Source organism: Strix uralensis, chromosome 7 (assembly GCF_047716275.1).
Source record: "Strix uralensis isolate ZFMK-TIS-50842 chromosome 7, bStrUra1, whole genome shotgun sequence".
Taxonomy (NCBI): Eukaryota; Metazoa; Chordata; class Aves; order Strigiformes; family Strigidae; genus Strix; species Strix uralensis.
In genome coordinates this window covers 34,404,941-34,417,528 of record NC_133978.1, presented here as the reverse complement: position 1 = coordinate 34,417,528, position 12,588 = coordinate 34,404,941, and the positions used below count along the sequence as shown (strand labels likewise).

The window sequence follows — 12,588 nt, the reverse complement described above, 5'->3', positions numbered from 1 at the left end:
TTTACTGTCTAACCATGGGTATGGGTCTGCATCACATCCAAGTCTAAATAAGAACTCTGGGAAGTGAGAGAGCAGTACAAGATGAAAGTTAGTTAAAGATCTCACAACCTAAAAGGATGCATGTAACATTGTTTTACCTTCCTGCTTGTACACTACTGTGACATCTTTTCCAGAAATACCAGCTTCTATAAAATGCCACCAAAGACTTGATTTTGGCCCAGGTAACCAGATAGGCAGCTGGCAATGGTTCCTCAGTTCTGGATCCATCTGGCCACTAGATTCAAAGAAGAGCTAACAAGGGTCAGGCAACATGGTTGTCTACAGTAATTGGCTGACTACAATTGATGGTCCTTGATGTGCTGGTCCTAAAATTCTAATTTTCCAATCAGTCTTCCTTTGCAGCTGGTTCTGTCTAGACACTCCTGCAAGAGGAATTAGGATTAACTATTTCTTTCTAGACACTATACTCTTTAAACACAGATCTAGCTGTAAAGCTCAAATAAGTAGAAATGAACCCCTGCTCATTTTCTCTTTGCAACTAACTTCTTTTATAAAGAGCTTAGTCTCCAGTTCAGCTAAGCCTTTAATTGTGTGCTTAACTTTAAGTATGTGCTTAACGTCAATGGGACATATGGGTAAGTATGAAACTGAGTGTTTTGTTGAATAGAATAAGTTACCTCAAACGTTTAAATGCTTTGCTGAACTGAGGCCCTGGTAAATAGAAAAAGAAAAAGCATTTAATGGGATATTGAAAAGAAATAGGTTCCTAGTGTCAGTTGCTAAAACTAGTACTTTAAGTTTTTTCTCCTCATTGGTATAATTATATCAATAACTCATTTCTAGAAGGAAAGATTTCTTTGATCGTTAATTGAAATGTGGGAGCTTAAACCAAATAACTGAACTCTTTGCTTTTGGGTGACTTTGATCAGAATGTCAAAGATGTTTGGATAATTATTTCTATTACATCAGTGCTCAAGACCTTGCCATTAAAATATATATATACTTATCCTTTCATCTCCACTGCATTTCTAGGATTACTACATTCCTGTAGGTATTCAGCCAGAAAAATGATTAGGTGAGTATCATGTATAGCAATGCTATAAAATCAACATATGCATTCACAAGGATTTCAGGGTTGCTATGATGGTACCCTGCTGAGATCCTTGCCCCTAGTTTATATACATTCTTGTTACCTAGCAGTGTTAATAATGGCTCTAAAGCAAGAGGAGAAGTATGAAATGATAAACTCCCTCTTGTTGCTGCTCCTGTTCTTGAGTCCATGAAATTTATCTTCCACGAGTTTCTGTACTTAAACACTTCCTTTCACAAATAGTTCAGCCACTGCATTTACCATCATTTGCTCTGAAACAGACACTACCTTGAATCAACTGAGGTGAGCAGTTTTTGAAAAGCTATACCTGGTAGACAAAAGGAGTCTGCCTTTTGGCAGCTCTCTTTCCTTTTCTGTCCCTGAGCTCACCCGGCAGCAGAATGAGGTGTTACCCTGTAAAAAAGAATAAATGCTACATGCAGGGAGATTGTTTCTCTTCTCTCTTGCCTTATCCAAATGTGTTCTACTCTTGTCTGTCCTATAGCTATTGCATCATATTCAGCCTCTACTTGTCCTCTAAACCTTGCCAGAATCTACGTTTTTGCCCCTTCAGCTGAAATTAATGACCACACCTATTCATCCTTCTGACATGTCTGTTCTCATTACTTCTTCATCCTTTGACCCTTTCTAGTGTCATTATCATACTAATATCTTTTACCTTGTGTGTCTTCAGCAATGGGAACAATTCTTTCGCATGACTTAGTACAGAACATTACTAGAGAGTCAAACATTTTCTAATGCCTCACTAATATTTTTCTTCATTTCTTTCACATGACAAACCACAGAAATATAGAGCAGTGATACCAATATTTCAAAAAATGTCTCATCAAAACTCTTTCATCTAATGGCTATAGTTTTATGTCACAATCTTAGCTACATTTCAGTCGTAAAAAGAGAGTCAGTGGCAAGTTAAAAAGAGCAATAAACAAGATGTATCATAAGCAATATGCCAATAATTATGCTATTACTGCATTCAGTATTGCCTTACCAGTTTGTTATTTTCCTTCGGCATTTTGGGACAGCTTAGACAGTTAACAGAAACTCATGTCACTGCTCTTCTGTTTTCCCTTTTTAATTCTGATGCATAATATTTGGGTTGCAGGTATCACTAGAGGTTTCTTATTTCTTTTAAGCACTTGGAGATTTAAAATGAATCAAGCACATATTCCTATAGATCTTTCATTTTACAAACATTTTCTTCTTCAAACAAAAATCTGCACTCTGGGTCATATTTGGAGATTTGTAATGTCTCCTTAACAGATTGTAAAACCAAAAGGATTGTTACGATAATCTATTTTAAATTAACTTCTGTTTAAACAATAGTACGTTTTTCATAATCAGAGGGGGAAAATACATTCTGATCCTAGGGTAATCAATTACCCTCAGTTTTAACACGTTGTGTGGTTTATTTTAAGTCCCTATTTGTTTAGCTCCAGCTTCTATGCACTAGGTAGTGTTACCCTTTTTAGTGATGTATTCTTACTTCTTCACAATCATAGAAAAGTTATTTTATGTAGATGTTAAAGACTGGTATCAATTCACCTATTAAGCTACTCTTAGATAAATTAGGTAGATTAATGTTCTTAAATCACACATTATTGAAATTTTTTTCCACAGGCTCAGAATTATTCTTTTGTTCCTCTCTGAACCTTTTCTGTTTTTCAGATTTTTTTTCTTAATAGGTGAAAACAAGATCTGGACACAAAATGCTAGCAATTATCTCAGTCATACCATGAACTCATCTCCCTCCTGCTTGACATTCACTGCTTACCCATTCAAAGCTAATGTTTTTCTCTTAGCCATTATATTGAACAGGGAGCTCATATTCAGACACTACCTAAATTTAGAGACAAACTCTAAATCTTCATCAGTATCACTGTATTTCAAGGGTATTTTTCTGCTATTCTGTACATGTGATTTGAATTCTTTGTTCCCAGGCATATGACTTTGTATTTGGCTGTGTTAAAATGCATATTGTTCAGATGAGCTCACCCTACAGAATGATGCAAATCTAAAATATAGACATGATCTGTCCTGGCATTATTTACCACTCCACTAATTTTTATGTCACCTGCAATATTTACCAGCAGAGATTTTGTATTTTCTTCCAGATCATTGCTAAAGAATAACTAGCATTAAGCCAAGAAAAGATTATTGTAAATGCCTCCATAGGATGCAGATTTTCAATCACAATACTTTTGAAATGTATCTACTAAATACATCTTTCAGTCAAAGCATAAAGGTATTTGGAATAAGCTCTATATACACTATAAAATGGTAGGGAAAGGTTAAGCTGTTTTAAACAATAAAATTCTAGCTGGCCAGGCAATAGATTGGAAGCTATTGTTGCCATCTAATAGCATTTTTGACTATCCAGTCATAAAGTTTGAACATCAACATGGGAATAAATACAAAACCACATTGTGCACCTAGAAGAAATCCAGTCCCTTAGAAATAATGCAAGACAGCTTTCTCCTTCAAATGCATTAATCTGAGTAGCTTTGCGATAAATACAACTTGATAATATTCAGCAGAAGAACTTTTAATATCCTGTGGATTGAAGAGAGAGAGGTATCCACCTACTTTGTCCCCAGAATACAAGCAAAACTTGAAGGGTGCTTTGACTCTGGAAGGGATGTACGGAGGCAGCACTACATATGCATCTCTCATCTCAGGAATGGCCTAATATATATGGTAGCATCACAGTAACCTAATTCTGTCCTTTCTTTTTCTTAGTCAGCACAGTACACAATAATCTCACATGAGCCTGCATCTTGCAAGTTATGTAGGGTTTTGGCAGAACTGTCACTTCCCTTACAATACAATGCATTTTGGGCTTGGATTCATTATTAAAGAAATAGTATTTGTCTAGGATTAGTCAGTCCAAATACAACATTTCAGGTTTAATTTTAAGTGATTTATCTGGGTCATATATCAGTATGTAATATACAACAAAACTATATTTATCTGATCTTGTAATAGGAGGGATACAATTGTTATTGCAATATGGGAATAATTCTAATAACTAGAAATCCTGTTTCCTCCGTCTTGGACATGACTAATTAGGAATAATACTCAGCCGAAAAAAAGAATTGTCAAAAGTTTTGTATGGATTTCAAAATGCTTGCCAAGAAAATCCTCTATTTCCACTCCTCCAGCCTTCCAGGACGAAGACTCCAGTCTTACCTTATTATTGAATAAATTCAAATACTCTAGATACTTATTACCTTCTATTTTCAGCATTTTAGATGGACAAATAAATATTATTTCACTTTTTGGCTTTGCTGTAGTTTAGTCTTTCTTGCTACTATGGTATGCCACAATCCAGACAAATAAATATGCTATCATGTTATTGTTAAGATGTCAAAACTTGCTCTGTCTTGCTTGTCTGCATTGATGTAGGGCTCTGTCATAATGTATATTAAATGGGGATTGAAGGTCTAAGTCTTTGTACCTTACCACCATAGTTTTCTTCAGAAAATCCTGAAGTCTTAATAGGTTAACTATATGCGGTATTTCTTCCCTCTTCTATTTTTACTTGGTGTTACAGGATTCAGTAATCTATATGGTAAAAAGGGAAATATAGCATTCACAACAGCTATTTCCTTCCCGTATGCGGTACATCTGAAAAAATTAGTATAATGAATAAAAACATTTGAAATGTGACTTTGGAGTCTCCTCATTTTAACTATTACATACTTTCTTATTGACAATAACACAATGCAGGTATTTAAGTATTCTTCAACTTTACAAGCTTTCACTATATTAAATATTTTTACTTAAGGCATACTATATGTTTTAACAACTGCAGCATGTGCAAACGATTTTATAGCCCTGAGCTTCATGGAATTAATAGAGGTTTAAAGGTAATAAGGCTCATCTATTTTATGAAGGAGATGAGCTATCTTAACATGCTCATATTTTGTGGGTACTAGAGTTTCCAGGTGCAAATAGAATTAGACAGATGGGGTGGAACTAGTAAGAAAACTGACTGAGTTTAGTCACATGAACTGGATTTTCTAAAAGTGGAAACATGAAATCACCCTTTCATTATCCTTGCATCTGACAAAACATATTATCATATGTTTTTGCTTGAACAGTGTAAAGACCATTCAAAACAGATACAACTGCAAATCAGGAAAGATCACACTTAGGTGGAGCCCCAACAATGTGATCTCATCAAGCTAGAACTTGAAATTGCAAGTGTCACTTCAGATAAGATCAGAGAAGCTTTCCTGTCCCTATGATGTGACATTATCAGGTTTGAGACTGTAGCAAAGGCACATGCACAATTTTGTGAACTAACAAGGCAGATTGAGAACACACTGGTTGGCAGGATATTTTAGATCCTGAGATTGCCTTGAGCTGGGCATAATTACAGCTCATTTTTTGCACATGGGAGAGCCATCTCGAAGACGAAAAGAGCAGGGTACTCACTGAAGAAAGAAAAATGTTGATCTTTCAATTAACATAAGTTCAAGCATCTGAACTGTGCTTCACAGTGTATAGACAGCTTTTGAGTGAAAAAAAGCCATCTTTTATAGAAAACTCTTAGACAGCTGTGCTTCCATTTGTACAGGAATCATTTAACATATAGAATTCTACTTTTAGCTGTGATGTATTTAAGCTTGCTTAAAAAAATAACCTATAGAAAATTGTTTGCTGCTATTAAATTGCATATAGCTCATCCTTAAGATAGGTCATTAGGAATTTATTAGCAGGAATTTTCTGTTGATTTGGACTCCTGAACTACAAAATAAAGTGGTTCACAGTCATAAAAAAAGAAGGGCAAGGTGGCAGGAAGCCATTTAGATTTCTTGGCGCTCTGAATATTTTTGGCGTTGTTTAGAGCTTAGTACACAGCACTTCACCAGGAACCGATTCAGAACTAGAAGTTAGGTCTAACAGTCCAAAACAGAATTCATGCATTAAAAGTAGTAATTGGGAAGATGATGAACGTCACATGAGAATTAGCAACCTGAGAATGTTTCCTAACAATAAAAACCTTAAAGCCATTAAATGCCTCTCGTGATCTGGAAATTCCTTAGCAACTACAATTTGCCTTTAATTGAACAGGTGCCAAATTACTGCTCAAACAGGAAGATCTGCTTTTTGGATTTAGGTGTCCTTCATGGTTTTAATTCTGTCAAATGGCTGGAGACCCCTGGAAGGCAAGGCTTGGGAGCACTCCTCCTCTGTTGAAACCATGGGAGTAAAAGATGCACATTGATACTATTTGCATGGTGGAAGACATGAAGTCTATCATGGTAAAGCAGCTGGAGGAGGCAGAACTGTGAAGTGCTTTTGCCTCAGTGCTATAAATAAAGGTACTTAGGAATAAAACATTATTTTATCAAGCATGTACATGGTCTACTCAGAAACCATGTGATTTCATGTAGCATGGGCTGCAGCATTTGAAATACTAATTCCACGTGCAGATTACAGAATATATGCATGTAGCGTGATACCAAAATAATTTAAAAATTAGCATTTAAATGGAGCACATCCTATCCCCCACAAAACCAAGATTTTTTTTTCCAGTGACTCCCCAGCATATTAAGACCACAGTGACTGACAGCTTCCTATATGTTTGACAAAATGTGAAACTACAACTTTAGTGCATAACTAAGAATCAGTGATGAATGCTTTTTAATATCATAGCTCTTGTTCCAGCTCCTCATTTTTGCACAAATGTTCACATCATCTGGAGGAAAAAATACCCCACATTCTACATTTTAACAAACTTTCTTGCATTGATTAACACAGCATTTTATGAGACCTGAAAGAACAAAGCCGAATGAACCAGAAGTGAAAACTTACGATGGATGTGTCCCTTATAGCATTTAGATCTTTTCCACTTGATTAAAAATTCCTAGTTCCTCTTCACTGAATTGTTTAGTTTTTTAGCAGTCTCTGTCCTGATTAAAACAAATTAGCATCAAAGATCCCCAGCTGAATGAGGAATCATTAATTGAGAAACATGCAATGCTCCTTAATTACCTTAGAACAGTCAGAGAACAAATAATCTTAGGTTTCAAAGGAGTTTGCACGCACTGTGCACCGTGGGCTTATTCTCTGTGTCTGCTGGAATAAAAGTAGACTCGCCTATACCGTTGAGGGATATCAGTACAAGCCTCAGTAAACACATTGTAGATTGTTTATCTAAATTGAAAAAAAAATAGCAAGGTAATGGCTGACTGGAAGAGATAGATGTTTCAGTTTATTATGTTGATCATAGCTTTCAATTTGCTTTTGCATATGCCAACATTGACTGAGAAAGAATGAAAGCTGTTCGTTATTGATACAAATTTAAATACTTCTGGAGCTGGAGTTTTACTCAGAAGCACCTAACAAAATGTCAGACACATTTGTACAGAGAGTAACTGTGCAGCTTGAAATAGCAGACAAAAAGGCAACAAACTTTCATAAAACCTGTCTCAAAAGGAATCCAAGGAATATTTGCTATTCCTTGGTTGCTTGTTCTTTGGTACACTGACTTGTTTTTTTTAAGCTATGACTCAGATTCCACAGATCAGTTAGTGCCAGCCTTCATAGGAGAAGGAGTAACTGACTTTTTTAAAGGCACAATATACTTACTAATACGAATATCTTAACATTTGTTTTGCTTCACCAGCTCATAGAAGAAATCCTGCAGAAAAATGTCACTCAATAGCAATGAGTGTATTCCTGGAGTGGGGCTGTTATTTACATTGCTTTGGCACTAAGGATAATCCGGCAAGTGTTGCTAACTTCAAAACTAGACAGCAAAATTAAATGCTGTGCAGAACTACCTGAGCTAGCTGGGAACAAGCTGGCTTGTATCAGTGCCAGCACCATGTGCTTTCTCACTGAGCTAATTAGCTCTGCAGAGCAGTAAACTATTAGCAGAAGTGCAACACAGTGCTGATGCACCTATGCCCTTCTGGTACGCAGACTAACTCACCTAGAGTTAGCTGGAGAGATCTGCATCATACTACATTATGCTATATAAGCGTGTCCTTACAATCTTTGGCATGCAAAACCCTGATGCACTGGAATACAATGTATGAAGTTGACATAACAAGATGATCTCAATAAATATAAAGGATAAACACCACAGTAATAAATTTTAAAGAGAGTCCCTACACCACAGGAAAGCTTTGGGCTCGCTCCCAGTTCCTATAAACCTGTGCCATTACTCTGTCATCAATGAATTTTTGCTGACGTACCTCAGAAGGGTGATTCTAAGATCCATTAAAGAACTTGATCTAAATATTATGTTATGGCCTTAGTACTCTGGCATCTGAAGGACTGGAGTGGCACATTCAGCCTCTTTTGCTAAATCTACTTTGCTTGAACCTTTTTCAGTTCATAGCCATGAATTTCTGTTTAACTGGAAGCCTGAAGATTTCAAAGATTTCATCGGAGTTCATTCTTCTGCTAGATAACTAACGATGGTATCCACTCATAAACCAAAACCCCCTTTTAGCTACAGTCTATGTAAAACTAGAAAGGAAAGTCAGAAAACTCCTCAAGCCCCTGGAGGACTCTGCACTCTTTATGCAGAAATATATTGTATGTATTTGCAAGCAAAAATACAGACCTTGAGCCAAACTAACACTTCTATAGGTCACACACACACACACACACGTGTGTGTGTGTGTGTGTGTGTGTGAGCAAATGCACCATTTTGGGTAAATATGAGTTAGATTAGCACTTTTTTTTGTCTCTCCTCCTGTGAAACAGAACTTCACCTGTATATCACATTCCTAAGAAACAAGCAAGAAATCAGAAAGCAAAATGTCATGCTGTTTACTGGTTTAAGTTTTACTTATTTAGAGTTTAGTGATGCTGGTTTTGTTGTTGAAATCATAATAGGTATGGGTACAGCTACTGATGCCCTTCCTGTTGGCCTTCATTTTTAGAGTCTATAAAACAAACAAGTTGATCTTCCCAGACAGCAAAACTACTGCTTGCACATTCCACTGCCACAGGATCACAAATAAAGAAACCTTTGCAATTCTATATTGTTTTCCATCAAAGCAAGGCTTTGCAAAGCAGGCAAAAGCCAACTAAGCTTCAAAGCACTCCTTTTGGGCTGGTAATTTTTATAAGAAAGGAAGTTTGTTGTAACAGAAGGTTGAGCAAAGACAGGGAAAATCACAAGTTGTGAATGCTTCAATTTTGAGCTACCATTAAGCCACACAATTTTAGAGGCCCCTTTTGAAAAATGGATTAGTTTATAAAATAAACTAAATAATAGCATAAAGTCTACCATTACTAATATCAGTGGCTCAGTGGTGAAGAGACCATAAAGCTGTATGTTTTCCTTTTTATGGGACTAGGAGAGGCACAGTGCGAGGCAAACCATATAAAATGCCAGGTTAAGATAAGAACACGTATACAGCAATATGATTGATTCACTTAAAATATTTAAATTTGTCAAACATTCCCCCCTTGCCCTCCAAGTATTGCACAAAACAACCCCCAGATTTACAGTACTACAGAAGTTAGGCAATGGTTTAGCACACCTGCTCTGGCTAGAGTTATCTGGATCTTGACATAACACAATACCTTGGATACACATGTGTCTCCAAAAGCTCTGCTGACTGTAAAAACCTGGGCAGGGTAGAGGAGTGGGGATATATTAAAGTAATATTGCTTGGATTTGAAGGCCTTTTCTTCACAAAGCAGCATAAAATCTTAGAAAACACTTGACTAAGTCTTGGGAAAGCAGGTAAAACTGCAGAGAGCTAAGAAAAGGCTGGACACTGAGGACATGGAACGCTTTGAATGCATATCGTGCGAGAGAAGCCAAAATGCTGTGCAGGGGAATGGGAACAACTGGCTGGATATCAGAACTTTAAAGGCCTGTAGAGGAGCCAGCCTTGTCTCAGAAGAGTCAAATTAAACATATATGCTACAAATAAAACTTAAAAATTCTGAGGGATTCAGGAATCACTGAATAGCAACCAAGGACAGGTTTGAAGCTTTGGAATATTTCTATATGAAGTGCATAGATGATGCTGATGCTAAGTGTAAGTTGGTCAGAGATAAAGTAGAAGAACTACTGAAGAAACTAACAGCATATTTCCAAGAGGAAAGATAAAAGGATTTGGAAAGGAATCAGGATCAGCATGCGGCAAGGACTGCATGCCTTCAGAACCTGGATCGGTTTCATGATGAGACTGAACTGAAATAAAATGCCAAGAGAAATCCAGTGCAAAAGACAATATTTGAAGGGCATGGTGGAGGATGGAGAGGAGGAACATTAATGCCCAAGAAGAAGGCAGAATCTATGCTTGGAGGAAAGGGTATCATTTTCTTGCAAAACTGCTGAACAATGAAAGTCTTTTATTTTCAAAAAGGAAGTTCTAGAGTGATGGACCTGAGTTGTTTGTGGAGCTCACCTCTGAAGAGATCCTAGAGCCAATTACAACTCTTGGGGAAGAGCTCAGCACCATGTGTTGACAGGGTTGCCATTAAATTTTTTAAAAGCAGAAGGAGGTTAATGAAGCCAAAGGCTGTACAGAGTAATTCTGTTGATTTCAAATATCTGAAAAAGTTTCAGAGCAATGGAAGGAGGTTTTCATAAATACAATGTAAAAGCTAGTGAGGGGCCTGTCTTTTTTCTTAAAATCTATAAAGCTCTCTCAGAAGGCCTTACTTTTTTTTTTTTTTTTTTTTTTTTTAAGTAAAGAAGGAACAGTTCAGTAACACCAGTGGGAATTATGGAAAAAAGTTCTACCAAATATTAAATATTTTCATGAGATATTTGGTAATATATAACACTATAACCAGATGGAATATGCAGACTTATAGATTTTAAAAAATCTTACGATGCTGTATCATGGCCTTTGAGATACATTGGAAGAATTTATAACTTCATAAAACATTTTTAAAAAGGCATAGTCACTATTTGCAATGAAGAAGATGGAGCATGAAGAGGGTGTAAAATCTCTGGCCCATTTAATATAAATGAGGGATTAAGGCATGGAAGTGCATTATCCCCAATATTCTTCAACATGGTTAAAATGGTACAATCACTGACATTTTCAGACTACAATGAACATCAAAATAGTGGAGCACCTTTGGGATCCTATGGTCTGGGCAACTGTGAAGGAAGCAGAAGTTACTGTACAAAGAATGGCTGCTTGAAGAAGAAAAACAGAACAAATAACATAAAATCAGACATCTGAGAAGCCTGATTAACCAAAGATATCAGTAAATTGAGTAGATTAGTAAAATGATTTACCAGCAATGGGAAAACAACCTCGATAGGAGAAATTGAGAGCAAATTCTGTGACTACTATTGTGTGAAGAGCCATACAGTATGAATTATTTAATATCTGCCAGCAAATGTTTCTTTTTTTTTTTTTTTTTTTTATGCCTCAAGTTATGGTATAGAAAACTGCAACATCTAGCACTATTAAATAAGTCTGATATTAAATAACTTAATAAGTAAAATATACTTAGCACTCATACAGTAACTGTTATTTTTAGATCACTAAAGAGCTCTGAATACTCTCTAAACATTAATTAATTAATCCTCAGTATTCCCATGTCATCAGTAAGGTTAATTTTATCATTCCTAAGTATTCAGTTAGGAAACTTAAAGCAGAAGAATGATTTGCTATGTTCCAACCATCTATTTAGAAGCAAAACCAAAATTACCTGTATTAATACATTTAGAAATATTTTTATACCTGACCATTTGGCTCTTTGTGCTTTGGGGAGGGGGGAAGAGGAGACTTGCAGGAATATTAACAGATTTTGTTTCTGAGAGAAAATTTTAGGACACAGAAAATCTGGGCAGAGTTCTGTCATAAGAATGTTCATATTGGTTATGCTAAACATTATGTTCCAAAACAATGTTTATTTTTTCTCAAGTATATTTTATAACTGAATATTGTAAAAGAGTTTTAGGACTGCACATGAAAAATAATTTGTCCTTCATGTTAACCACTAAAAATAATGTCATAACAATGACTTTTGATAAATACTGCCCTGGAAATTAGTGTTAAAAGGACTCAGACTTTCAACAGAACAGATCCTTAAGGTATCTTCTAGGTCTGGAAGTGTATTTGAAGAGCTCCATCTTATTATTTTCTTGCTTCTTGTCTAATAAACAGTCTTTTAGAAAAAAGCATTTGCTAAAATTGGAAAAGAACATAGCTAAGAATTGTTTTGATGATAACGTAGAAAGATAAAGTTATTGTTAAATGAGTAACAATTCTCTCGAACTCCGAATTCATATAAGCTTTCTGTATTATTAACTATGGCCTTAGCACATAAAAACTGTTACAGGAAAATATACTAAAAAATAAAGGATATAAAAGGATGGAAGACACTTGCCTCACTTTATGCACTCAGTCTCAGACATGCTGAAAATACTGATAACCAATTGATAATGATTGATAGATCATAACTGATAACATTCTCTGTACATTATTTCAAAGACCTCACTCAGAGGATAAATACATTTAAGGTTTTATTTC

General features: G+C 35.8%; 1 protein-coding gene across 1 annotated transcript in view; it reads right to left on the bottom strand.

Annotated features, from left to right (window-relative positions):
• Window positions 1-12,588, bottom strand: part of ATRNL1 (attractin like 1) — a 576,314-nt gene that overhangs the window by 40,590 nt on the left and 523,136 nt on the right. The window lies entirely within an intron of this gene.